General features: G+C 43.6%; 1 protein-coding gene and 1 pseudogene across 1 annotated transcript in view; one reads left to right on the top strand and one right to left on the bottom strand.

The window, feature by feature from the left end:
- SMIM10L3 (small integral membrane protein 10 like 3) overlaps nucleotides 1-27,165 on the bottom strand; it is a 132,463-nt gene that overhangs the window by 74,284 nt on the left and 31,014 nt on the right. The window contains exon 4 of the mRNA XM_067705542.1: nucleotides 26,947-27,124. The gene's annotated coding sequence lies outside the window, so the exon portion shown is untranslated. The remainder of the gene's footprint in view (nucleotides 1-26,946; nucleotides 27,125-27,165) is intronic.
- Nucleotides 9,926-10,428, top strand: LOC137206324 (ribosomal protein eL22-like 1 pseudogene; annotated as a pseudogene).

The following is a 27,165-nucleotide window of genomic DNA, read 5'->3' as shown; positions in this document are numbered from 1 at the left end:
CTCTATTAATGCCCCTGGACTCAGGATCAGAGCAGGCAACCAGGGGGTGTGGCTTTTCCTGGCACCTCCACCCACAACAGCAACATCATCCTCTCCACCATCACCAGCATCATCACCATCTCCATCGTGGAATATGTACAATATTATAGGAGCGACTTCTGAGCGCCTGCTGTGTGCCGACCTCCATACGAAGTCCCCTCCCAGCTGCCCTCCAGGTAGGCATTGTTCAGCCCCCGGAGAGGCAAGGAAGCTGAGTCTCAGTAACATAAATTAAAATTGTATAAATAAATAGTGTGCCTGACACCACCCAAGTAGTAAGTGGAGGCCCCGCCAGTCAGCCTGCCTCCACTGCCCCTGTTCTTTCAAGACACCATCCAGCCTCTGAAAGACAGAAAAAGGAAAACATTCCAGCCACTCCTGGAATACCACACGTCCAGGGAATCCCCAGCCTGCTGCCTGGACACGACCAATGTCCTCACCTGTCCCCCCCCCTTTCTTTTCCCATCTTCTGTCACATCTTTGTTAAGCCCCTACCACGTGGCGTGGACATCAATCAGGGGGCCTGGCTTCACATGTACGACTGAATTTTCAAGTGACTGGTCAGAGGGTTTGGGTTGGGGTGTAAGTGCTCAGTGGGTCCGGGGGCTCCCTTTGGGGTGAGTCAAATGCTTTGGAACTAGATGGAGGTGGTGGTGGCACGACATTGTGCATGTACTACGTGCCACTGAATTGTGCATTTTAAAATGGTTGATTTGGGGGGACTTACCTGGCAGTCCAGGGGTTAAGACTCCAAGCTCCTAATGCAAGGGACCCGGGTTCAATCCCTGGTCAGGGAACTAAGATCCTGCATGCTATGTGGTGCAGCCAAATAAAATAAAATTACTTTTTAAAAAAATTTTAAATAAATAAAATGATACAGACTTCCCTGGTGGAGCAGTGGTCAAGAATCCGCCTGCCGATGCAGGGGACATGGGTTCGAGCCCTGGTCCGGGAAGATCCCACATGCCGCGGAGCAACTAAGCCTGTGCACCATAACTACCGAGCCTGTGCTCTAGAGCCCACAAGCCACAACTACTGAGCCCATGTGCTGCAACTACTGAAGCCTGCACACCTAGAACCCATGCTCTGCAACAAGAGAAGCCACCGCAATGAGAAGCCCACACACCAAAACGAAGAGTAGCCCCCGCTCGCCGCAACTAGAGAAAGCCCACAAAGACCCAATGCAGCCAAAAATAATTAATTAATTGTAAATAAGTAAATAAATTAATTAATTAAATGGTTGAGTTTTAGATAATCAACAAGGACATACTCTATAGCACAGGGAACTCTACTCAATACTCTGTAATAACCTATATGGGAGAAGAATCTGAAAAAGAGCAGATATATGTATATGTATAACTGAATCACTTTGCTGTACCCCTGAAACTAACACAACATTGTAAATCAACTATACTCCAATATAAAATAAAAATTAAACTCTCTCTCTCTCTCCCTCTCTCTCTCTCTCTCTCTCTCTCTATATATATATATATATATATATATATATATATATTTTTTTTTTTTTTAAAGAGGGAATTCCCTGGTGGTCCAGTGGTTAGGACTCTGCTCTTTCACTACCAAGCGTCCAGGTTCCATCCCTGGGTAAGGAACTAAGATCCTGCAAGCTGTGCGGTGCAACCAAAAAAAAAGGGGAAAAGAAAAGAAAAGAAAAGAAAAGAGAAGAGAAGAGAAAAGAAAAGAAAAGAAAAGAAAAAAAAAATGGTTGATTTTATGTGATGTGAATTTTGCCTCAGTAAGTTAAAAGGGTTTGGGAATTGCATGACAAAGGAACCCCATGGCTGAGGATTTTTAACGCGGTCACAGCCTAAAAGCCCATCTCACCTCTTTCTTGGCGGGAACCACGTTCAGGCAGCAGCCAGCGCCCCAGGACAGCCTTGGTGTTGGCGGGTCATTTGGTGAGCCGCGCTGGGGCACAATTTTGGTGGCACTGTCCTGCCCTCCCATTTCAGTGTCCCCATGTCTTACACATCCTGTTCACACTAAAGCTGAAGTGAGACAGGATATCCTGGGACTTGAAAGTAGGGTTTGCTGAGAGGTGACTCAGGAAGATGGATTCTCCAAGTACCTGCCCCTCCGAGGCTATGATTTCCCCTTCGGTGGTGCTTCTAGAAAACTGACGACAGACAGAACGACCCGCGCATGTCGCTGAGCACCCTCCCCAGGGAGCATGACAAGGCAGCTGCCTAATTCCTGGGTGGCCTCTGACGGTTGTGACCCTCTGACACGTGTTGCCTGGCAGGTCTTCCAAGAGATGCTGCAGGAGGCCCCAGCAGGACCAACCTGGCCACAGGTGAGGAAGGGCAGCTTCCAGCCTTCTTGACGAGGAGAGAGAGAAACTGAAACAAAAAACAGCTAAATAATCCCATCAAAGGTGCCCAAGCAAATCCTGGTCCACACACATTCACAGTAGCCAAAGGTGAAATAGAGAGCTAAAGAGAACCTACTGTATAGCGCAGGGAACTCTACCCGGTGCTCTGCGGTGACCGAAATGGGAAGGAAATCCAAAAAAGAGGGGATATGCGTATACGTATAACAGCAGAAAATAACACAACATTGTAAAATAACTATACTCCAATAAAAATTAACTTTAAAATAAATAAAGTTTATAAAATAAATGATCAAAATGGTAATTAAAAAAAAATAGCCAAAGGTGGAAACATCCCAAGTGTCCATCAACCATCAATGAATGATGGATAAACAAGGGGTGGAAATCCATACGATGAAATATTGCTCAGCCATAGAGGGGAATGACACACACTACGATGTGGATGGACCCTGAAAACATGAAGCTCTGTGAAGGAAGCCAGACACAAAAAGACCACAGTCTGCATGATTCCATTTATACGATCTGTCTCAAATAAGTAAATTCATAGAGACAGAAAGTGAATTGGTGGTTGCCAGGGATGGGGGAGGGAGGGGCGTGGCAGATGACGAGGGATGCTTCATGGTATGAGTTTCCCTTTGCAGGTGATGAAAATGTTTGGGGAACTTGTTAGAGGTGGTGGTCACACAACATTGCAAATGTACTAAATGCTACTGACCTAACACTTTAAAATGGTTAATTAAAACAATTATATACATGTTTGTAGGAAAATCTACATAACATAAAATTTACCATTTTAGGCATCTTGAAATGTCCGGTTCAGGGGCGTGAAGTGCATTCACATTGTTGTGCAACCAGCACCACCACCATCCACCTCCAGAACTTTGTCATCTTCCCAAACTGAGTCTCTTTCCCCTTTAAACACTAATTCCCCACCCTCCTCCTTCAGCCCTTGTCAGCCACCCTTCTACTTTCTGTCTCAACTCTAGGGACCTCTTATAAGTGGAATCATGTAATATTTGCCCTTTTGTGATTAAAATAGTTAATTTTATGTCATGTGAATTTCATGTTGATTGGAAGGAAAGAGAGAAAGAAGGAAAGGAAGGAAGGAAGGGGAAGGAGAAGGAAAGGGATGGGAAGGAAAGGGAGAAAGGAAGAAAGGAAGAAAGGAAGACAGGAAGAAAGGAAGAAAGGAAGAAAGGAAGAAAGAAAGAAAGAAAGAAAGAAAGAAAGAAAGAAAGAAAGAAAGAAAGAAAGAAAGAAAGGAAGGAAGGAAGGAAGGAAGGAAGAAAGGGAGAGAGAGGGAGGGAGGGAGGGAAGGGTGGAAGAAAGGAAAAGAAACCAATCAATCCATCTTAGCCCCCTCCTCACTGAGACTGTTGTAGCCACAGACTGGATCTGGGTCAAGGTGACCGCAGCCCCTTCTGAATCTACCCTTCACCCTCCACTGTCATCCCCAGGGATGAGACTGAATTGGCAGCAGGTCAAAATAAAATGTTTGTGGGGCAGTAGCAGCCTTAGGGGGCCTGTGAGATGCTGGTGGGAGAAAATGCCGTCCTCAGATAACAGCTGCATGAACAACTCTCAGGTTTAAGTGCACGAGAAAAGTGTCTCCGCTGTGGTTTCCTCTCTAAGTGTTCCAGAGTGGACAGCTCATGCCTGCTAATGGAAAGGTCTGCATCCGCTTCCTGGATTTCGTGAACAGGGTAAAAACCCAGGAGAGAAGGTGCCCACACCATCGCCAATCGCACCCCATCCATTTGTGTGCTGAGCCTAACTTCAGGTTAATTATTTACGACGGGGCTCCAAAGGAAGTGTTAGGAAGAGACTGGCTGCCTCTTCTAATTGCCAGGTTTCTGAGAAGAAGCTTCAGCCTGGAGGGATTTTTGTGATTAGAATGAAAGGAAATACAAAAAAGCAAAGTGTGCTTTGGCCTGGTTCAAAAGAACAGACTACTGAGAACTAAAAAGAAAAATTAATTATTAATACCCAGAATATGGAAAGAAAAGGGGACGACAGAGGAAAGACGGTTTCTACCCAGCCCTCACCTGAATCTCCTGCAACCAGAAACCAAGGGGAGCTGCCCACAGAGTCATGCGCCAGACGTGGAGCAGATCGGTTGTTGATTCTGAAGATGAAACAGCATAAGGCTGCCTTCTGTTGGGAAATCTCAGAGCCAGGGGTCTAAGGTAGAGGGGGCTTCACCATGAAATCAAATTGAACTTTGGTTTTCCAAAAACAGCACGTGTGACACCTATTTAATTTCTAGCCATTTTTCTCTTATAAGCGCATCATCTAACTTTACAAAAAAAAATTTTTATTGAAGTATAGTTGATTTACAAAGTTGTGTTAATTGCTGCTTACAGCAAAGTGATTCAGTTATACATATGTGTATATATATATATATATATTCTAATATTCTTTTCCATTATGGTTTATCATAGGAAATTGAATATAGTTTCCTGTGCAATACAGTAGGACCTTGCTGTTTGTCCATCCTGTATATAAAAGTTTACATCTGCTCATCCCAACCTCCCACTCCATCCCTCCACCAGCCCCCTCCCCCTTGACACCCACCAGTCTGTTCTCTATGTCTGTGAGTCTGTTTCATAGATAGGTTCATTTGTGTCATAGTTTAGATTCCACATATAAGTGATATTATATGGTAGGTATCTTTCTCTTTCTGACTTACTTGGCTTTGTATGATAATCTCTAGTTGCATCCATGTTGCTGCAAATGGCATTATTTCATTCTTTTTTTATGGCTGAGTAGTATTCCATTGTATATATGTACCATATCTTCTCTCTCCATTCATCTGTTGATGGACATTTAGGTTGTTTCCGTGTCTTGGCTATTGTGAATAGTGCTGCTGTGAACATAGGGATGCATGTATCTTTTTGAATTAGAGTTTTGTCTGGATATATACGCAGAAGTGGGATTGCTGGATCATATGGTAGCTCTATTTTTAGTTTTCTGAGGAACCTCCGTACTGTCTTCCACAGTGGCTGCACCAACTTACATTCCCACCAACAGTGTAGGAGGGTCCCCTTTTCTCCACATCCTCTCCAGCATTTGTTATTTGTACAGTTTTTAATGATGGCCATTCTGACTGGTGTGAGGTGGAACTTCATTGTAGCTTTGATTTGCATTTCTCCAACAATGATCGATGATGAGAGTCTTTTCATGTGCCTTTTGGCCATTTTTATTTCTTCTTTGGAGAAATGTCTATTTAGGTCTTCTCATCTAACGTTTTTGTAGCTGCTTCTTACTTGGGCAATGAGTACCCAGCCCTTGGATCATTCGCATCCCGCAAGATCAGAAAGGAAGAAAAAAATAGAAAGAAAAAAGGCTTCCAAATAGTCCCATTTTGCTACTCAGAGAAAATTTGGTAGGGGGAAGAAGTTATAATGATAGCAGATAAAATGCAATTTGAAAGTTACCTGTTTATTTATGTATCACCCTCGTCCCCAGCCATCACTGGCAACTAAGAGTTGACTTATTTATCAGTTTAAATCCCAGGTACTCTTCCTTGGGAGCAAGAAGTGGCGTATCAGGAAACGGTGAGAAGTTCCGTGGCAAAGACACAATTTGTAGCTCAACTGCTGGAGGACTTTTTCATTTGCATCCCACCAGGCAAACTCAAGTCTGAGTTTCTGTGACTTTTGAGGCACATTTTATTTCCTTTCCTGGCACTCCACTCTCCTCAGCAAGAACTATCCATTAAGGTGTGGAATTTAATAACAGGCATGCTTAATTATAGACGTTGCATTTGCCTGTCCCGGAGGATTGAAAACAAAGTGTCTCCTAAAAAACTCAAGACTGGGGTCATGAAGGGGATCAGACTCACAGATCAAGAAAGCCACCAGACGTTTAAGAAAGGGATGGATGGGGACTTCCCTGGTGGAACAGTGGCTAAGACTCCACGTTCCCAACGCATGGGGCCTGGGTTCGATCCCTGGTCAGGGAACTGGATCCCACATGCTGCAACGCAGATCCCGCAGGCAGCAACGAAGACCCGACAGAGACAAATAAATAAATAAATAAAATATTAAAAAAAAAAAAAAGGAAATGGGCCGATGATGAAGCAGGGAGGGGCTGTGCATGGTGACTGAAACTCGTCCAGGGTTATCCACTAGAGGACCCGCCCCGGCGAGGTCTCTGATGATATGGGCAGTGCAGCGCACGGGTCCAAGTTGGAAAATATTGCTATGACTTTTCCTCTGCCAGGAAGGTACCTCCCTGTTTCTTTCCTCAGTCAACTCAACGCCCTCAAGACAGTTGTCTGACAATGTAACTGTCCCCCCCATGGTGGAGTGAGCTCCCCATCACAGGAAACATTCAAGTAGAAATAAGAGAAAATACGTCTGTACTACCTTTGTTCCAAAGTCCCTTCCAGCTCTTCAGACTGTGTGAATTTTCAGGTTAACAGAATTGAAGGCCATTCCCAAATCACAACAGCTGCTCTCCGGCCAACATTCCATCTGGTGAATCATGGAGGGAAACAGCGCTGGAGGTTATCAAAACTAATGATGGACAAAACTGTGACCGTGAATCAGAGAGGGGCCCCCCCAGCTTCAAGGTAGGGTCCCCATCTGAGGATGTGGGAAACTGGCACCCTCGTGCCTTGCTGGTGGGAATGTAAAATGGTGCAGCCGTTGTGGAACACGGTTTGACAGTGCATCAAAGAGTTAAAGATAGAATCACCAGGCGACCCAGCAATTTCACTCCTAGGTGTATCGTATACCCAAAAGGATTGAAAACAGGTATTAAAACAAATACAGCTGACCATTGAACAATGAGGGGGGTCAGGGACACCGACCCTCCGCCCAGTTGAAAATCTGCATTTAACTTACAGTCGGCCCTTCACATATGGAGTTCCCCCATATCCGAGGTTCCCTGTCCCCGGATTCAACCAACCACGGATCATGCAGTACCTCAGTATTGACTATTGAAAAACGTCTGCCATGCAGTTCAAACTGATGTTGTTCAAGGGTCAACTTATATACACAGTTCATAGAAGCATTATTCAAATAGCAAATAGCAAAAAGATGGAAACAGCCAAAATGGCCATCAATGGATAAATGAATAAACAAATTGTGTTTTTATATATACATAAAGTATTTTAATATACATTATTAGAGACACAGTTATGTATATAGTATATAATGGAATATTTCTCAACCATAAAAAGGAATGAAGTATGGATATATGCTATGTGATGACTTGAAAACATTACGCTAAGTGAAAGAAGCCAGACACAGAAGGTCCCGTGCTGTATGATTCCATTTACATGAAATATGTAGGCTAGGCAGAGCCACAGAGACAGAGGCAGATTGATGGTGGCTGGATGCTGGAGGGCGGGAGGAAAGGGGAGTGACCACGTAATGGGTACTGGGTTTCCTTTGAGGACGATGAAAATGTTTTGGAACTCGATAGCTGTGGTGGCGACACAACACTGTGAATGCACTAAATGCCACTGAATTGTTCACTTTAAAATAGTTAACTTTACGGGACTTCCCTGGTGGTCCAGTGGTTCAGAACCCGCCTTCCAATGCAGGGGACGCAGGTTCAATCCCTGGTCTGGGAACTAAGATCCCACATGCCACGGGGCAACTAAGCCTGCACGCCACAGCTAGAGAGAAACCTGCCGGCCGCAACTAAGGCCCAAACGCAGCCGAAAATAAAATAAATAAATACATTTAGAAAAAAAAAAGGGGCTTCCCTGGTGACGCAGTGGTTGAAAGGCCGCCTGCCGATGCAGGGGACACGGGTTCGTGCCCCGGTCCGGGAAGATCCCACGTGCCGCAGAGCAGCTGGGCCCGTGAGCTGAGTCTGCACGTCCAGAGCCTGTGCTCCGCAACGGGAGAGGCCACAACAGTGAAAGGCCCGCGTACCGCCAAAAAAAAAAAAAAAAAAGAAAAAAAAAAAGAAAAAAAAATGTATCACAGAGCTAAAAAATACAACCAACTAGTGAATATAACAAAAAAGAAGCAGACCTCACAGATATAAAGAACAAACTAGTGGTTACCAGTGGGGAGAGGGGAGGGGGGGAAGGGAAATTTTTTAAAAAATAGTTAACTTTATGTTGTGCGAATTTCACCTCAGTTAAAAATCTGTGAATGGTTCCCAGCCCAGAATGAAGAGAGGTCCCTGGAGCTCACTGCTGTGTGCCTCAGGGCAAGGTGATTGACCTCTCTGTGCCTCAGCTTCTTGGTTTATCAACGAGAGACAGTAATACCTGCCTTTCAGAGTTGTTCCTAAGATTACAGATCATTTACATTATATGCCTGGCATGTATTAACTATTATGAAAAAAAATAGGAGACACCCTGATGTGAACATTTCTAGAATGGAAGGGAACGGCTCTAGAATGCAGAGCCAGGGTCCTCGCTGACAGTCTTCAATCAATAAAACAGGTGGTCTAGTTGTCAGAATATACTACCTCCCTCTTGAGAATCGGTTTATAAGAGAGAGAAATAAACGTTACTATTGTATCACCTTCTGCTTACACAACTATCAAATAGGAATCACCAGGTTGGAACTCAGCATTTACTGTGTGCCAAATACTTTCCTTGTTGGAGCTCGCCCAACCCTGGAGGCCTTAAGCGTGTGTTATTATTCCTGTGGGTTTGAGAGCTAGGCGAGCCCTCGGAGTGGGTGGGGAGGCCCAGAGAGGTGATTCGTTGCCCACCATCACACAGCTTAGGACCCACGTCCTAGCCCCTTTGGGAGGTCCCTTTCCACCTCTCCAAGGTGCACTGGAGGGCAGCTCAGAAATTTGCTAGAAAGCAGAAAAAAAATCCTACATGAGATTTGAAATCTGACATGAAGGACAGGTGACGTGCACCCCAGAAACTCAGCAGTACACCCCGAAAGTCAGTGTCCCTGTAGAATTTTTCAGAAGAGTGGCTATATCTCAGCAAGCTTAGCTTTCACTGCAGTTTCGACCCTAGATTATTAAGCTGAATACAAACAGCCCATTTGCAAGAGATGATAAATGATTTAAAATATAAATAAATACATTGAATCTTACCAGCAACTCAATTAGCAAAAAAGAAAAAAGAGAGAGAGAGAGAGATTTACCTGTGCTGAGGAAGGCACGTGTGAATGGGTAAAACCCTGTAGGAAGAGTAAATTGACGATATCTTTTAAAAGCCTTTCAGGGGCTTGCCTAGTGGCGTGGTGGTTAAGAATCCGCCTGCTAGTGCAGGGGACATGGGTTCAAGCCCTGGTCCAGGAAGATCCCACATGCCGCAGAGCAACTAAACCCGTGCGCCACAACTACTGAGTCTGCGCTGTAGAGCCCAGGAGCCACAACTACTGAGCCCACTGCCACAACTACTGAAGCCCATGCGCCTAGAGCCCGTGCTCTGCAACAAGAGAAGACACTGCAATGAGAAGCCCGCGCACTGCAACAAAGAGCAGCCCCCGCTCGCTGCAACTAGAGAAAGCCCGAGCGCAGCAACCAAGACCCAACGTAGCCAAAAATAAATAAATAAATTTATATTTTAGAAAAGCCTTTCAAACGTTCACACCCGCTCTGATCGCGCCGCCGGCGTGCAAGATGGCGGTGAAGAAAGACAAGAAGCCTAAGAAGTCAACCTGGAAGTTTAATTTGGACCTTACTCATCCAGTAGAAGATGGAATTTCTGATTCTGGAAATTTTGAACCGTTTCTACGGGAGAAGGTTAAAGTGAATGGAAAAACTGGAAATCTTGGGAATGTCGTTCCCGTTGAACGCTTCAAGAATAAAATCACAGTTGTTTCTGAGAAACAGTTCTCTAAAAGGTATTTGAAACACCTTCCCAAGAAATACCTTCAAAAGAACAATCTTCGTGATTGGCTCCGTGTGGTCGCATCCGACAAGGAGACTGATGAACTTCGTTACTTCCAGATTAGTCAAGATGAAGATGGATCCGAGTCTGAGGACTAGACGAAGCCGTCCCTTTCAGGGCTTTGCTTGCTAACAAAACCAATCAAGTATACGAGAGAAACATCTTGAAATGGACCTTTAGTTTATCAGTGAATGAAAAACATTACTCTGTATGTTAAGCATTCATCTCTTTGATTTAAGTGGATCCTGGCTTTCCTTTAATACTTTAAAAAAAATTTTATTGGGGTGTGGTTGATTTACAATGTTGTGTTAGTTTTGGGTGTACAGCAGAGTGAATCAGTTACACACAGGCACTCCTTTTCTTTTTTAAGATTCTTTTCCCACATAGGCCATTACAGAGTATTGAGTAGAGTTCCCTGTGCTATACAGCAGGTTCTTATCAGTTATCTGTTTTTTGTATAGTAGTATGTACATGTCAGTCCCAATCTCTCAGTTTATCCACCCCCCCCCCCCGCCCCCTCACCCTTATCCCCTGGTAACCATAAGTTTGTTTTCTACATCTGTTACTCTACTTCTGTTTTGTAAATAAGTTCTTTTGTACTCCTCTGTTGTTGCTTTTTTTAATACTTTCTGTAAGCAGTATTTAATAGCCTATAGCTGGTGGAATTTCTTCCAGGATTTCTGAAGGGTGCTACTTTCACAAACGTCCTTGAGTTAAAGTATAGAGTGAAAAAATGAAGCACAATTTTGGGTGGAACTTTATAGAATAAAATATTTAAATTCTCGAAAAAAAACCCAAAAAACAAAAAAAAGTTCACACACTTTCACCCCATAATTTCCCCTTCTAGGACTCGATCCTAAAAAACACAGAAGAACAGATAATGTTTTATGTCCCCAATGCTAATCAAAGTATTATTTATAATGGAAAAGTAGAAAAAGCCTAGAAGACCAACAGTAGGGCTACAGTTCAGTAAATCATTACACAAATCCATACAATGGAATAGTAAGCAGTCATTAAATGATCCTAATAATACGGGAAAATGCTTATGATATAATATTGTTCAAAAAAGCAGGATAACGTAGAGACAGATTCATAGAGACAAAAAGTAGAATGGTAGTTGCCAGGGGCTGAAAGGAAGGGAGAATGGTGAGTTATTATTTAATGGGTACCAAGTTGCAGTTTGGGAAAATGAAAAAGTTCTCAAGATGGATGACAGTGATGGTTGTGCGAAAATGTAAATGGACTTAATGCTACTGAACTGTACGTTTTAAAATGGTTAAACAATGTTCATTCCAGCACTATTTACAATAGCCAGGACATGGAAGCAACCTAAGTGTCCATCGACAGGTGAATGGATAAAGAAGATGTGGCACATATATACAATGGAATATTACTCAGCCATAAAAAGAAATGAAATTGAGTTATTTGTAGTGAGGTGGATGGACCTAAAGTCTGTCATACAGAATGAAGTAAGTCAGAAAGAGAAAAACAAATACCATATGCTAACACATATATACGGAGTCTAAAAAAAAAAAATGGTCCTGATGAACCTAGGGGCAGGACAGGAATAAAGACGCAGACATAGAGAATGGACTTGAGGACACGGGGAGGGGGAAGGGTAAGCTGGGACAAAGTGAGAGAGTAGCATGGACATATACACACTACCAAATGTAAAATAGATAGCTAGTGGGAAGCAGGTGCATAGCACGGGGAGATCAGCTCAGTGCTTTGCGACCACCTAGAGGGGTGGGATAAGGAGGGTGGAAGGGAGACGCAAGAGGGAGGGGACATGGGGATATATGTATGCATATAGCTGATTCGCTTTGTTATACAGCAGAAACCAACAGAACACTATAAAGCAATTATACTCCAATAAAGATGTTAAAAAAAATGGTAGATTTTGTTATGTGCATTTTTTACCACAATAAAAAAAGCAGGATAAAAAACATACATATATGATATGATCCTAACCACATAAGAAAAAAAGTTATATACGAAATATTACCAACAAAATAGAACAAAATAGTAATATTGGTTGCCTCTTGATAAGAGATAGATGACTTTAGGGTCTTCCCTGGTGGCGCAGTGGCTAAGACTCCATGCTCCCAATGCAGGGGGCCTGGGGTTGATCCCTGGTCAGGGAACTAGATCCCACATGCTGCAACTAAGAGTTCACGTGCCACAACTAAGGAGCCCGCCTGCCGCAACTAAGACCTGGTGCAACCAAATAAATAAATAAATATTAAAAAAAATAATATCTAAAAAAAAAGGAGAGAGACAGATGACTTTAATTTTCATGTCTCTATTTTTCTGTATTTTCTATATATTCTATTATGTGGATGTACGTTGTAATATTCAGGAAAAAATAAACTTGAATTTTTAAATGCAGCCTAATTGAACAAAGGAAGAATTAAGAGTTTCTAGCGTAGCTTTTTCCCACAATTTGCTCTCAAATATAACAACCTACCATCCGCATTCTTTTCAGAGACGAGAAATTGTTCTATAAAACAATTTTAAAACCCAGCATTTCAGAAGAAAAAAATTATGGAAGATAAAGTCCGTGTGTGTTTACAGTGTCTTGATTTGCTATCATGTTTCGTCTTAACCCGTCTTATTCTCTTTAATTCCCCATGAACTTAGAAGACACAGTCACAGTGCAGCTAAAATTTTGCCTTTGCTATGACTTAGTTTATGAATGTTATAAATATAACTGATTTGTAAGGGAGAAAGCACATTCTTGGCAAAAACCAAATGTCTCTTAAGATGGGCTTAATTAAAACAAAATACTCTCTAAATAGAATACCTCATCAGAATGCATGAAAATTTTAGAAGTTGGACATGACAAAGTAGGTTTAAAGACATAAGATTATTTAAAGCAAAACATTCTTCTCTGTAAGAGACCCAAAATACGTCTAAGGGTGCACGAAAAGTCAAGACTGCAGAACAAAGACTCTGTGTTTGAAATTTTAATGTGCGTATTTTAAAAAGCCAAGAAATACGACCGTAATCTGGGTGAGATTAGACAAAACCAGGAAGGTGATAAAGTAGCAGAAGGAAGTGCCTTTCAACAGAAGAATTTTAGGCTTTATAGAGAGACCTTAGCTCTAAAAATGACGGTGGCAAGCGGCCACAGTCAAGGCAAAACTTCATGGTTAAAAGACAAAGGGCATTTTTAAAAGTTATTTCCATGTTCCCCTCTGGAAAGGGTTTTTTCATTTGCTCACTTAACTATGAAATTTTACTACATTTCCCAAATGATCTTGACCACATACCGTGGAAGTAACCAGGAATGAAGCCCTCCCAATTTGAATTTCTGAAACAGCTACGAGTTGAAGGTACACCTAGTGCAGCCTCATATTCCAAAGGGTCAGTTAAAAACAACCTCTGAAGAGCAACAGCCTTTAAAATGCATTTGCCAAAAAGCAAGCATCCCATTTTAAGTTCAAAGTTTTATCTGTTCTGTTTGCCGACACTTAAAAGGTAAATTTGGGGGAGATGTTGGATTGTTGAGTCCCATGGGGCAGATGTTTTTTTTTTTATCAGTAAGGACCCTGAATGCCTGGGTCTGCTCACCTGGGCCTCCTGCACCCAGCATCCCTGGCCAGACCCTTGTTCTCATTGTTGATCCACCTAAGAAACGTTGTGTGGTTGAAAAGCACATAAGACTAAATTATATTTAATTTTTCCACATGCAGTTAAATAACTAACTCAAGAGTATATCATTTTATACCTGTCTATCTGGAATTCTCAGGGCCTGAAGGGTTTTAAGATAATTTTTCAAGGATGGGTAAACTCAGAGTACTTACATGTTTCCCAAGTAAAGAACTTACTTTCTGTTTCCAAAAATATCAAATGCTCTGAGCAGCATCATGTTCTTTATCTTTTTTTTTTTCCAGGCAGAATCAGAGTGGGCTGGGATAAAGGTAAAGTACCTCTTTATAGTGAGGTACGCTACACTCTGAACCTTTCAATGTTGTGATTAATCGCTCTAGACTTTTATGAGAGATGCCTGGGAGTCATTACTTGGGGAAGGATTGGGGAAGGTAATTGGGACATATTTGCGTTTTAGAAAGATGTGTGTGGGAGAGGGAGGTTTAGAGGGTCGAGACAGGAGGCAGAAAGACAAGTTTGGAATTCGATGCTGGTCAAAGACAAGGGTCCAAGCTCTGATGGTAGAAGTGGAGATGGACAGGGAGAAGTGGTCAGATTCAGATATAAAAAGAGAGAGATTCGGCAAGATAGCATCTTTATCCTTGTTCTAGTTACTACTGCTGTGTAACAAGCCAGCCCCAAACCTAGAGGCATAAAACAACCCTTCTGTTATGTTGATGGATTTTGTGGGTGTGGAATTAACACTGGGCACAGCAAGGATGGCTTGTCCCTCCTCGTTGGTGTCTGAGGCTTCAGCTGGGACGATTCAAAGGCTGGGAGGCGTGGGGGGCAATTGGATGGCTGGGGGCTGGAAGCATCTGGAGGCATCTTCACTCACTGTTTGGCAACTGACGCCCGTTTTCAGCCAGGACCTCAGCTGGGGCTGACAGCCAGAACACCTATGTGTGGTCTGTGCTTCCTCACAGTATGGTGGCCTCATGTAAGGTCTTTGACATGATGTCAACTCAGTGCCCCAAACACAAGTGTTCCAGTGAACAAGGCAAGAGCTGAATAGCCTTTTATGACCCAGCCTTGGAAGTCATTTAGTGTCATATGTCACATTAGTTACAAGTGAGTCATAAATTTGCCCAGATTCAAGGAGTGGGGGTGATTTGCACTCCATCTCTTGATGGGGTGACAAGGTTCTAGAAGGGCATGTGGGACAGGAGTTCTTGTTGTGGCCATCTTTGTGAAATACAATCTGCCGCAACCATCAACCATTCTCTCTGCAATGGCCAAGTGCCAGCCCAGGTAATCCCCACAATGACCACGAGACAGGTGTTATCAACTCATTTCACAGGCTTAGTGAGGTTGAGTGGCTCGTCCAAGGGTATTAGGCCAATGAATGAAAGACCCAGAACCAGGGGGTCTGACTCCGAAGTCCCTTTCCTTATCCATTCTCTGGGTGTAAGTGATTATGGGGGTCTGAGGACAGGAAAAGTAGAAGTCAGGACCCACACATTGGACGATGAAGGGAGAACAGGAGAAGGGACAGGCTTTTGTTGTGGCATCGAGGTGAGGCCAGTGCTGGAACCCTGCAGAGATGCCCAGGACAGAGCTAAATGTCTGGACCGCAAGTGCCCAGAGAGCCAGAATGGGAGCTATCCGCTGGGAAGAGGGTGTGGAGGTGGAGGGAGAGGAAGCCGCTGAGCACCGAGGTCCAGAAAACACCAGGCTGTTCCCTGGAGAGGACCGGAGAACGGGGCGCTGGGCAGGGATTGGCGGTTGGGTCAGACGAGAGGCCGGGGCCGGAAGCACTGAGACCATGGACGTTAGGCTGATGGAGGACCCACCAGGAACGCAGACTGTCATTGTAGAGCCATGAGTCTGATCCAAAAAAACCTATCATCTGAAAATACCGTGCTAAGTGAAAGAAGCCAGGCACAAAAGGCCACATGTTATGTGATTCCATTTATCTGTGAAACGTCCAGAGTCGGCAAATCCAGAGAGATAGAAAACTGGGGCTGTGCGGAGGAGGGAATGAGCCTGGGGTTTCCTCCTGGAGTGATGAAAACGTCTGGAACTAGACAGTAGCGATGGTTGCGCAACATCCTGAATGTACTAAATGGCCACTGATAGTAAATTTTGTGTCATGTTTTATGACAATAAAAAAAAATCATCCCATATCCATAAAGGGAAAAATGGGTACATTGAACCTCATTAAAACTAAAAAGATTTGCTCTGCAAAAGACCCTGATAAGGCTATGAGGAGACATCTCACAGACTGGGAAAAATTATTTGCAAATCACATAGCCAACAAAGGACTCGTACTGAGAATATATAATTTTCAAAACTCAACAGTAAAAAAAAAAAAAAGTGGGCCACTTGGATCCAGTGAAAAGGGAGTGGAGGAGAAATGCCTTTCCACGGCTCTCTTTAACAAGAAGTAGTCTGTGCGATTATCTGACCAATGTCTGTGTGTCCCCAGTTAGAGCCCAGAAAATCAGTTACTAGGCCTGGTTTTGCTCACTATGTGTCCCATGCCTGGCCCAGCGGCCAGCACACAGTAGAAGCAGAATAAATATGAATGAATGAATGAACAAACCAATGAGCAGGGGCAGGGACCTGGTAAGTGCTGGCCAGATGGACCTAGAACCTCTAAAGTATGATGACTGGAGATCCCATTGACAGAGACCCCCAAAAACAGCAACGAGGAGCACATTCGTTCATTCATTCATCCGGTGAATATTTGTTGAGCACCTACTGTGTGCCAGACTCTGTTTTAAGCATATGAAATACGTCGATGATCAAAACACACAACAATCCCTGCACTCATGGAACCTAATTTTACTCTATATGAAAAGACAAGGCATTATTCACAATAGCCGAAAAATGGTAGCAACCCAAGTATCCATGGATGGATGAATGGATAAACACAATGCGTCCATCCATCCAACAGACACTCCTCAGCCTTAGAAAGGAAGGAAATTCTGACACCTGCTACAACGTGGACGAACCTCGAGGACATCACGCTAAGTGAAATAAACCAGACGCGAAAGGACAAATACTGTGTGATCCCACTTCTATAAGGTCCCTGGAGGAGCCAGATCCATAGAGACAGAAAGTAGAGGGTGGGGCCCGGGGCTGGGGGAGGGGGAGGGGAGTTAGTGTGTAATGGGGACAGAGTCTCAGTTTGGGAAGATGAAATGAGTTCTGGAAATGGACGGTGGTGATGGCTGCACAGCAATGTAAGTGCACTTAATGCCGCTGAATTGGATGCCTGAAACTGGTTAAAATGGTAAATTGTGTGTTAAGTGTGTTTTACCACAATTAAAAACATTCTAATAATAAGGGCTGTGGAGAAAGGAAATTTGTGAACGAGATTGCCATTTTAAGGAGGGCAGTCAGAGTTTGTTCATACTGCTATTCATATTCAATTGATAGAATTTTTAGCTGCTCTTGAGAGATAGAATGGCATTACAAATTACTGAGGGGAGGATATCTGTGCAAAGAAGATCACTTAAGGGAATTCCCTGGCGGTCCGGTGGTTACGACTCAGCGCTCTCACTGCCGAGCCCGCAGGTTCCATCCCTGGTCGGGGGAAATAAGATCCCACAAGCCATGTGGCGGCGTGACCAAAAAAACTAAAACTAAAACTTAAAAACAATTTTTTAAAAAGAGAGCAGGGGACTTCCCTGGTGGTGCAGTGGTTAAGAATCCACCTGCCAATGCAGGGGACACAGGTTCCAGCCCTGGACCGGGAAGATCCCACATGCTGCAGAGCAACTAAGCCCGTGCGCCACAACTACTGAAGGCTGTGAGCTCTACAGCCCATGCTGCGCAACTACTGAGCCCACGTGCCGCAACTACTGAAGCCCAAGCACCTAGAGCCCATGCTCCGCAACAAGAGAAGCCACCGCAATGAGAAGCCAGTGCACCGCAAAGAAGAGTAGCCCCCGCTCACCGCAACTAGAGAAGCCTGCGCGCAGCAACAAAGACCCAACACAGCCAAAAATAAATAAATAAATTAATTAATTAATTAAAAAAAAAAGAGAGGGATCACTTTATTTATATCCTTCTGTTATCCAGAATAAAGGGTGGTGAAGATTCTGGATAGTCAAGAGCTATGTCTTACACTGTTGAAACATTTCCCCGAACCTTTCTGTTGAAAATAAGTGTAAACTGGGAAATCATACCACTGACCTGCCTTGATAAACATACTACACTTAACTAAAGTACCTAATTTTTTTTTTTTAAGGAGCAAGACTTGAATGGGGTGAGGGGGTGGGAAGCAGGTCAAAGAACGAGGCTTTGGGGGACAGACACAGAGGCTGCTGCAGCTGGAATCAGTGACACATGAGGCAGGAGAGGAGGTCAGGAAAGAACCGGGCACAGATGACACAGGACCTGGGAGGCACTGTTAGGGCTTGACTTTTAATCTACATCAGAAGGAGAGGAAGAAGCTTTTGTGCCAAACATCAGATCAATTTCCACGAAGCAACAAAGAAAAGATCCCGGAGCTCTGTTCCCAGGGCTGGTTTTAGCTTCTCACCCAGGGATGTTATGGGTTTTCCTGCTGCTGAATCCACACCAGAATCAGAGGCTCCCAGGAAAAAAAACTGGGGGCGAGGAGGGTCACAGGCTCTTATGAAAACTCGATAAAAACTTAACAGACCATTGGTCCACACGACTAATATCTCAGTTTCAAGCATGAGCTCAGGGAAACCTGGGAGGTGTCTTGGCTTCTAAGGTACTAAACAACCCTATGCTTCAGGACGATAACTCCCCAACATAAATGAAACAAAATACAATGGGAACTTTCCTGGCTTTCAAGTGAACGCTTTCATCGTAGTTCTGAAGTCTCATGTGCTACTGAATTACTATGCAGATGTTAAAAGGTATGAGGTAGGTCTCTACCAACCATGTGAAAAGATGTCCAGGATACGTTATGAAATGGAGGGGGGAAAAAAAGCAGTTTTACAGCAGTTTGCATTCATCTCATTTGGGTTTAAAAAAAAAACTATTTATGCGAATCGGTTTATAGTACATGCAAAAGCAAAAACATCCTCTGATATCAGTTAATATGGATACATATGTGCAGAGAACGTTCACATTCTATGTTATATATTTCAGAAGTGCTGGAATTTTAAAATAATGAGCACACATTACCTCTGGAGTCAGAAAAGATGATAAAAATGTTTTCAGTGGAATATCTAGAATACATAAATGTCTCTCAAAATCCAACAGTAAAAACACTCTATACAATAAAAATAAACAAGAAATCTAGGGTAATTCCCTGGCCGTCCAGCGGTTAGGACTCAGCCCTTTCACTGCTTTGGCCTGGGTTCAATCCCTGTTCGGGGAACTAAGATCCCACAAGCCACACGGCTCGGTGAAAACAACAAAAAGAAAAAGAAATCTGATTTTAAAATGGGCAAAAGACATGCACAGATATTTCACTGAAATGAATATAGAGATAGCGAACAAGCACATGAAAAGATGTTCAACTTCATTAGCCGTTAGGGAAATGCAAATTAAGACCACAATGAGATATCACTATGCATTTGTCAGAATGGTTAAAATTAAAAATAGTGACAATACCAAAGGCTGGTGATGATGTGGAGAAACCAGATCACACATCCATTGCTGGTAGGAATATAAAATAATATAGCCTCTCTGGGAAACAGTCTGGTGGTTTCTTACAAAACTAAATATGTACTGACCATATGGCATTTATCCCAGCAAAATGGAAATCTATGTTCACACAAAACCTGTGCATGAATGTTCATGGCAGCTCTATTTGTAGTAACTCAAAGTGGAAACAATAAAATTGTCCTAGAACAGGTGAATGGTTACACAAACTGTGAGTTATCTATACCGTGGAGCATTATGCATCAATAAAGAAGTAAATGGCTAATACGATGCAACAGCTTGGATGAGTGTCCAGGGAATTATGCTGAGTTAAAAAAGCCAATGTCAAAAAGTTACATACTGTATGATTCCATCATAGAGACAGAAAGCAGATTAGCACTAGTGGTTGCCTAACCATCGGGGGCAGGAAGAAAAGCAAGTGTGGCTAGTTCACACAAGGGACCCTTGTGTGATGGAACCGTCCTGCCTCTTAATGGTGATGGTGTTTACATAAATCTATGTGTGCGATAAAGTTGCATACAGGCACACACACAAATGAGTAAAACTGGTGGAATCTGAATCAGTTCTGTAGATTTTATCAATGTCAATGTCCTAGTTATTATATGTTACATTATCTACACAGATGTTACTATCTGTATAATAACATATTATATTACTATAGTCATGCAAGATGTTACCACTGGGCAAAACTGGATGAAGGGTATAGGGCACCTCCCTGGACATTTTGGTAACTTCCCATGAATTTAGAATTATTATTTTTCCAAAGTTAAAAAACTCATATGGGGACAGATATAAAGTTCCTCTGGATTAAAAATACCCACTTTCATCAAACATTTTAAAATATTTCTTCCATTTCCACTTAACATATATCTTACGGCGATGGATTCTTTGGGACTTTAATGAATTATTTTAAACATATCTTTCAGCTTGTATGTCAAAAAAAGTTCCATCATCTAATCTGATAGATTTTTATTGGATAACTCAGGACATCTGTATCTGCCACAGTTTCACAAATTATAATCTATAAACCACTTGGTATGCATAAAAAGATGCAGATTCTGGGGCCCATCCAACCCTTCTAAATTGGGTTATCTGGAGATAGGATCTGGCCGTCTGCCCTTGTATTAAGCATCTTCAGTGGTTCTTAGGATGCGTCAAGCTCAAGAACCACTGGTACAGTTTATGAAACTGAAGTTAGTGCTCCAAATAAAACAAATATTTTGCATGGTTTAGAAGAAAACACTAGAGAGCTGACTAAAGTGACCGTGACCTTATATAATTTTCTGACATTAAAAAGAAAACAAAGTCTTCCAAATGTCAAATACAAAAATGGATCCTAGGAGAATAGAAGTCTCCAAAGGGTAATAATTTACAAACTCCAGATCTAGGAATGGCACTGAAATTCAATTTCACTTATTGAATTTCATATATGTCCACTGTTCTGGCACGTAAAGAGGAAAATGATGCAAGGTGGGGGGGGGAGGGGCAGTTGGACTGATTATCCGCCATTCTAGCATGGTCCCAAGGGCCAGTATGGTCCAGCAGGCTGGCTGAAAACAGCCCAGATGTGCATCAACTAATGAACAGGAAAACAAATTTTGGTATGTCCATGCAATAGAATATTATTCAACCATAAAAAAGAATGAAGTACTGGGACTTCCCTGGTGCTCCAGTGGTTAAGAATCGGCCGCCCAATGCACGGGACACGGGTTCCATCCCTGGTCCAGGAAGATCCCACATGCCGTGGAGCAACTAAGCCCATGCACCACAACTACTGAGCCTGTGCGCCTAGAGCCCGTGCTCCGCAACAAGAGAAGCCACCACGGTGAGAAGCCCGCGCACCACAATGAAGAGTAGCCCCCGCTCGTCGCAACTAGAGAAAGCCTGCACGCAGCAACAAAGACCCAACGCAGCTGAAAATAAATAAATAAGTTTATTAAAAAGAAAAAAGAAAGCTGAGGAGCCCAAACTCTAGCAAGCAGAAAGCAGGGACACTAAAAACTTGGCCAAAAACACAAATGCTGTTTAAAGTAGTTTCTGGGTTGTTGGGTTTTTTTTAATGTTTTTGGCCACACCATGTGGCATGTGGTATCTTAGTTCCCCAGCCGGGGATCAAACCTGCGTCCCCTGCATTGGAAGCAGAGTCTTAACCACTGGCCCACAGGGAAGTCCCTAAAGCAGTTTTTTTGTGGGACTTCCCTGGCGGTTCAGTGGTTAAGACTCTACGCTTCCACTGCAGGGGGAACGGGTTCGATCCCTGCGTGGGGAACCAAGATCCCCCATGTGGCATGGTGCGGCCAAAAGATAGAGTAGTTTTGGGGTCTCCCAGCAGGCCTCAAAGTTACTGTCCAAATAAATTCAGCAGACTTTCTTCAAGACCATTTACGAGGGATTTCCCTGGTGGCGCAGTGGTTAAGAATCCACCTGCCAATGAAGGGGACACGGGTTCAAGCCCTGGTCTGGGAAGATCCCACAGACTGCGGAACAACTAAGCCCGTGAGCCACAACTACTTAGCCTGCGCTCTAGAGCCCATGAGCCACAACTACTGAGCCCACATGCCGCAACTACTGAAGCCTGCGTGCCTAGAGCCCGTGCTCCGCAACAAGAGAAGCCACCGCGATGAGAAGCCCACTCACCGCAACGAAGACCCAACGTAGCCGGAAAAAAGACCATTTAAGAGTTGACTGTGATCTCCAACACTGAAGTTGGCCATGGCTGGGAAGGGGTGAGGCTGGGCCACCTGCCCAGGCAGCCCGCCATGAAAACCCACACACTTAGGCTAGTAAGCACCCAGACATTGTTGGTTGACTGAGTACATAACCTTTTTATTTTTACCTTTTAAATATTTCTAACAGACTTTACTTATTTCTTTACTTCTGATTCTCATCCCTGACTATTCATCACGAACCTTCCCCTCATAGTATTTTCTCTTTAACCACCAACAATCATGCCAATAGTAACTGGATCTGAACTTTGGCAGTAGAACAATGCTTCCTGGTGACCCCAATGTACACACATAGTACTGAGGACATATCTGCATGTGGGATTAGCAACTATGAGACTGAAAATTAGTTTTTGATCTAATTTTAACCAGTCTGCTAGTAGAAAGTTTGAAAAAGAAGTCTTAACACTATTAGAGCTAGCTAGTAAAACTCTGATTTCCTAGTATTTAAAGGAATTTAAGCTCTCGAGTAGACGGTGACTCTACTCCCAATTGTCTCTGCTGCTGGTTGGGTGTCTGGCATGTGCCAAGTTCAGACAAAGTACTTTGCATGCTTTAGCACCCAAGGTCCTCCACAATGGCCTAAGGATGGGAACATGACCAACACCGTAATGAAGACAGCTGAGGGACAGAGGTTATGTGCCTTGCCAGGGTCACCCAGGAGTAAGTAAGTGGAGGAGGCAGGATCCAGATCCTGGTCTGAATGCCAGCAACCCCCGCAGTCTTCCTGCAGAGGCCCCTGAACATAGAGCTTCATACTGGCTAACGCACTGGTGTGTGTGTGTGTGTGTGTGTGTGTGTGTGTGTGTGTGTGTGTGTGTGTGTGTGTGTGTGTGTGTGTTCGTGTGAACTTTTCTTTCATTGTGACAAAATATCCAAAACATAAAATTTACCATTTTAAGTGCGCACTTCAGTGGCATTAAGTACATTCACATTGTCGTGCAACCGTCACCACCAACCATCTCCAGAACTTTGTCATCTTCCCAAACGGAAACTCTGTCCATCCCCCATCCCCAGCCCCTGGCACCCACCCTTCTATATTCCGTCTCTATGAATCTGACTACAGTAGGTTCCACAATCTAAATGGAATCATACAATAGGTGTCCTTTTGAGTCTGGTTTATTTCACTTAGCATAAATTTTTTCAAGGGTGTGTTTGTGTTTAACGTTAAAAAAGCAACCGCAGGCACTTCCTAAAGGAAAATACTTTGCTTACCTGCAAATTTTGAAGACAAAGCCTGACTCTGGGGGTTGCCACCAGAGTTGAAGGAGGCTGACACCTGCACCCCTGAAACAATGGGGAGAGCCCCAAGACCAAGTGATTCCCAAAGACACAGAAATGGATCAGACCCAGTGAGCTAAGCCAGCAGATGTACAGGGTTGACCCCAAAGAGGTTAGTGGACTCTTTAATTTACATTTTGGGGGATGCCTTTCTGGGTCAGGTATATGCTGTTAATCATTGATGAAGGTAAACTTTCTAGTTTAAAAAAAAAAGAAATCTTGGTTCTAGAAAAGAATTCACCGTTCATAGATGTCCATAGAAATTCTCAGTTTTTCTTCTTTCCTTTTCACCCCAGAGAGCTTCATTGAATAGAAGCAGCACCTGTCTTTCCCAGATTTAAGCTATTTAACAAGCAGCTATTTTTGCTAATCTTTTGGATTACTCTTTCTAATTGCCTGAGAAACAGCGCCTTAAAAAGGAAAAATTTCTGCCTTAGAACTTATACCAGGTTGAAAATAGTCATGATCAGTTAAAAAAAATAATACTGCGTAAGTACCCAAAAGATTTACCTTAAAAACTGGTCCAACTGGCTAAAAATAACCTCTAAACAAATAACAAAACCTAGATGAGGACCCGTGGAAGAACCAGAGCCAACAGATTCTTCAGAAGTGAGGCTGGAGGATTGACCAGCTCCAGGCTTAGTTTGATCTGGTGCAAAGATCAAAGGCTGGTGCAGGTCCCTAAGGACAACAGCAACAAAAGCAAAAATAAACAAATGGGCCACATGTAACTCAAACGCTTCTGCACAGCAAGGGAAAGCAGCCACAAAATGAAAAGGCAACCTCCAAAACGGGAGAAAATATTTGCAATCAGCCATCTGATAAGAGGGTAATATCCAAAAGATGTAAAGAACTCACACAACTCAATAGAGTAAAAAAAAAAAAAAAATCTGATTTAAAACTGGGCACTACCAAACGTAAAATAGATAGCTAGTGGGAAGCAGCCGCATAAGCACAGGGAGATCAGCTCGGTGCTTTGTGACCACCTAGAGGGGTGGGATAGGGAGGGTGGGAGGGAGGGAGATGCAAGAGGGAAGAGATATGGGAACATATGTATATGTATAACTGATTCACTTTGTTATAAAGCAGAAACTAACACACCATTGTAAAGCAATTATACTCCAATAAAGATGTTAAAAAAATAAAACTGGGGACAAGGGGCTTCCCTGGTGGTCCAGTGGTTAAGAATCCACCTTCCAATGCAGGGAACGTGGGTTTGATCCCTAGACGGAGAACTAAGATCCCATGTGCCTCGGAGCAACTAAGCCCGCATGCCACAACTTCTGAGCACTCGAGCCACAACTAGAGAGGCTGTGTGCTGCAACGAAGATCGCGTGCAACTAAGACCCTACGTGGCCAAAAATAAATAAATAAATATTTTTAAAATTCAAAAAAAAGAAAAAAGAAAACTGGGCACAAAAACTGCATATACATTTTTCCAAGGAAGACATACAAATGACCCACAAGTACATAAAAGGGGCTCAGCATCACTCACCATCAGGGAAATGCAAATCAAAACCACAATGAGATATCACCTCACATCTGTTAGGAGAGCGATTATCAAAAAGGCAAGAGATAACAAGCATTGGCGAGCATGTGGAGAAAAGGGAACTTTTGGACACTGTGGGTAGAAATGTAAATTGGTGCAGCCACTATGAAAAACAGTTTGGAGATTCCTCAAAAGAATTAAAAATAGAACTACCATACAATCCAGCAATCCCATTTCTGGGTATATATCCAAAGGACGTTTAAACAGGATATTTTAGAAAAGATATCTTCACTCCCATGTTCATCGCAGCATTATTCACAATAGCCAAGATATGGAAACAACCTAAGTGTCCATCAACAGACGAATGGATAAAGGAGATGTGGTGTATATACAATGGAATATTATTCAGCCATGAGAAAGAAGGAAATCCTGTCATTTGTGAAAACATAGGTGGACCTTGAGGGCACTATGTTAAGTGAAATAAGCCAGAGAAAGACAAATATGGCATGATATCACTTACGTGTGAAATGTAAAAAAAAAAAAAGTCAAACTCATAGAAATAGAAAGTAGAAGTGGTTGCCAGGGGCTTGGGGGTGGGGAAAATAGGGATCCTCCCCGTGGGCCTCTGCAGCAACAAGGTGGGAGGTGACAGTCTTGGCCCTTTTGTGGCACACCCTCTAGGAAGCACAAAACAATCCTTCAAGGCACCCTTTCCTCGACAAGCGGAAGGCTCAGAAATGGGGGCCCCGGGTCTGCAGACATCCCTACAGGTGATACGCCCATTGGGTCCAAGGGTGTCCACCTCATCTCAGGCTGCTACAACACAAGACCATAGACTGGGAGGTTTAAACAACAGACATTTATTTCTCATGGCTCTGGAGGCTGGAAGTCTAAGATCAAGGTGTCGGGAGATTCGGTTCTTGGTGAGGGCCCTCTTCCTGACTTACAGACGGCCACCCTCTTGCTGTGTCCTCCCATGTCAGAGAAAGAGAGAGAGAGATTGAGAGAGAGAAATTCCAGTTTCTTCCTCTATTTATAAAGACATTAATCCTATCATGGGGGCTGTATCCTCAGGACCTCATCTAAACCTAATTGTCTCCCAAAGGACCCACCTCCAAATATCACATGGGGGTCACAGCTTCAACATATTGAATTTGGGGGGCACACAATTCAGTCCATGATAGAGGGTTAAGGTCTGTGGCTGGGGAATCAGAGGGTGGTCAGGGTTTGGAGGCAATCCAACTAAGAGAATAAGGGCTTCCTTCATGGCGCAGTGGTTAAGAATCCGCCTGCCAATGCAGGGGACACGGGTTCGAGCCCTGGTCCAGGAAGATCCCACATGCCGCGGAGCAACTAAGCCCGTGCACCACAACTACTGAGCCTGTGCTCTAGAGCCCGCAAGCCACAACTACTGAAGCCTGCGCGCCACCACTACTGAAGCCCGCACGCCTAGAGCCCATGCTCCACAGCAAGAGAAGCCATTGCAATGAGAAGCCCGCGCACCACGATGGAGAGTAGCCCCTGATCACCACAACTAGAGAAAGCCCGCGCCCAGCAACGGAGACCCAACGCAGCCAAAAATAAATAAATGAATTTAAAAAAAATGAATAAGAGAAAGAGGCATAGGCAGAGGCAGAGCAGAGACAAAGACAGAGACAGAGAGGGCTCAAAGGTCGTCTCATAACCAAGTAAGAAAGGAGGCCTGGGGCCACCAGCCACTTCATCGAGCTCTAGCTCTCAAGATCCCAGAAACTTTGTTATTTCTCCTTTCAAAAAAATTTTTTTAAAGTTTTTATTGTGGTAAAATACATAACACGAAATTTACCACGTTTAAGCACATAGTTCAGGGTCATCAAGAACATTCACACTGTTGTGCATCCGTCACCACCATCATCTCCAGGACTTGTTCATCTTCCCAAACTGAAACCCCGCCCCCATTCAATAATAACTCCCCATCCCCCCACCCCCACCCCCATTTTCTCTTCCTTGCTACCTTGTGTTCTCCTTTCTCTTCACAGTAATTACAGTGACATCTTCAAGACCACAAGCACTCATGCTTGGGGGGATGACCAGGACGTGGGGAAACTGTGTCTGATCTGAAGATGGGAATCTCAAGAAATCAGAGTCAGTGCTGGCAGCTCAGAAGGACAGCAGGCTGGATCCCAAGAAGCCTGGAAGGAAGTGGGGAAAAGGGGGTCAGCCAGCGAACAGC

This window comes from Pseudorca crassidens, chromosome 15 (assembly GCF_039906515.1).
Source record: "Pseudorca crassidens isolate mPseCra1 chromosome 15, mPseCra1.hap1, whole genome shotgun sequence".
Classification (NCBI taxonomy): domain Eukaryota; kingdom Metazoa; phylum Chordata; class Mammalia; order Artiodactyla; family Delphinidae; genus Pseudorca; species Pseudorca crassidens.
This window is presented reverse-complemented; position numbering and strand designations above follow the sequence as displayed.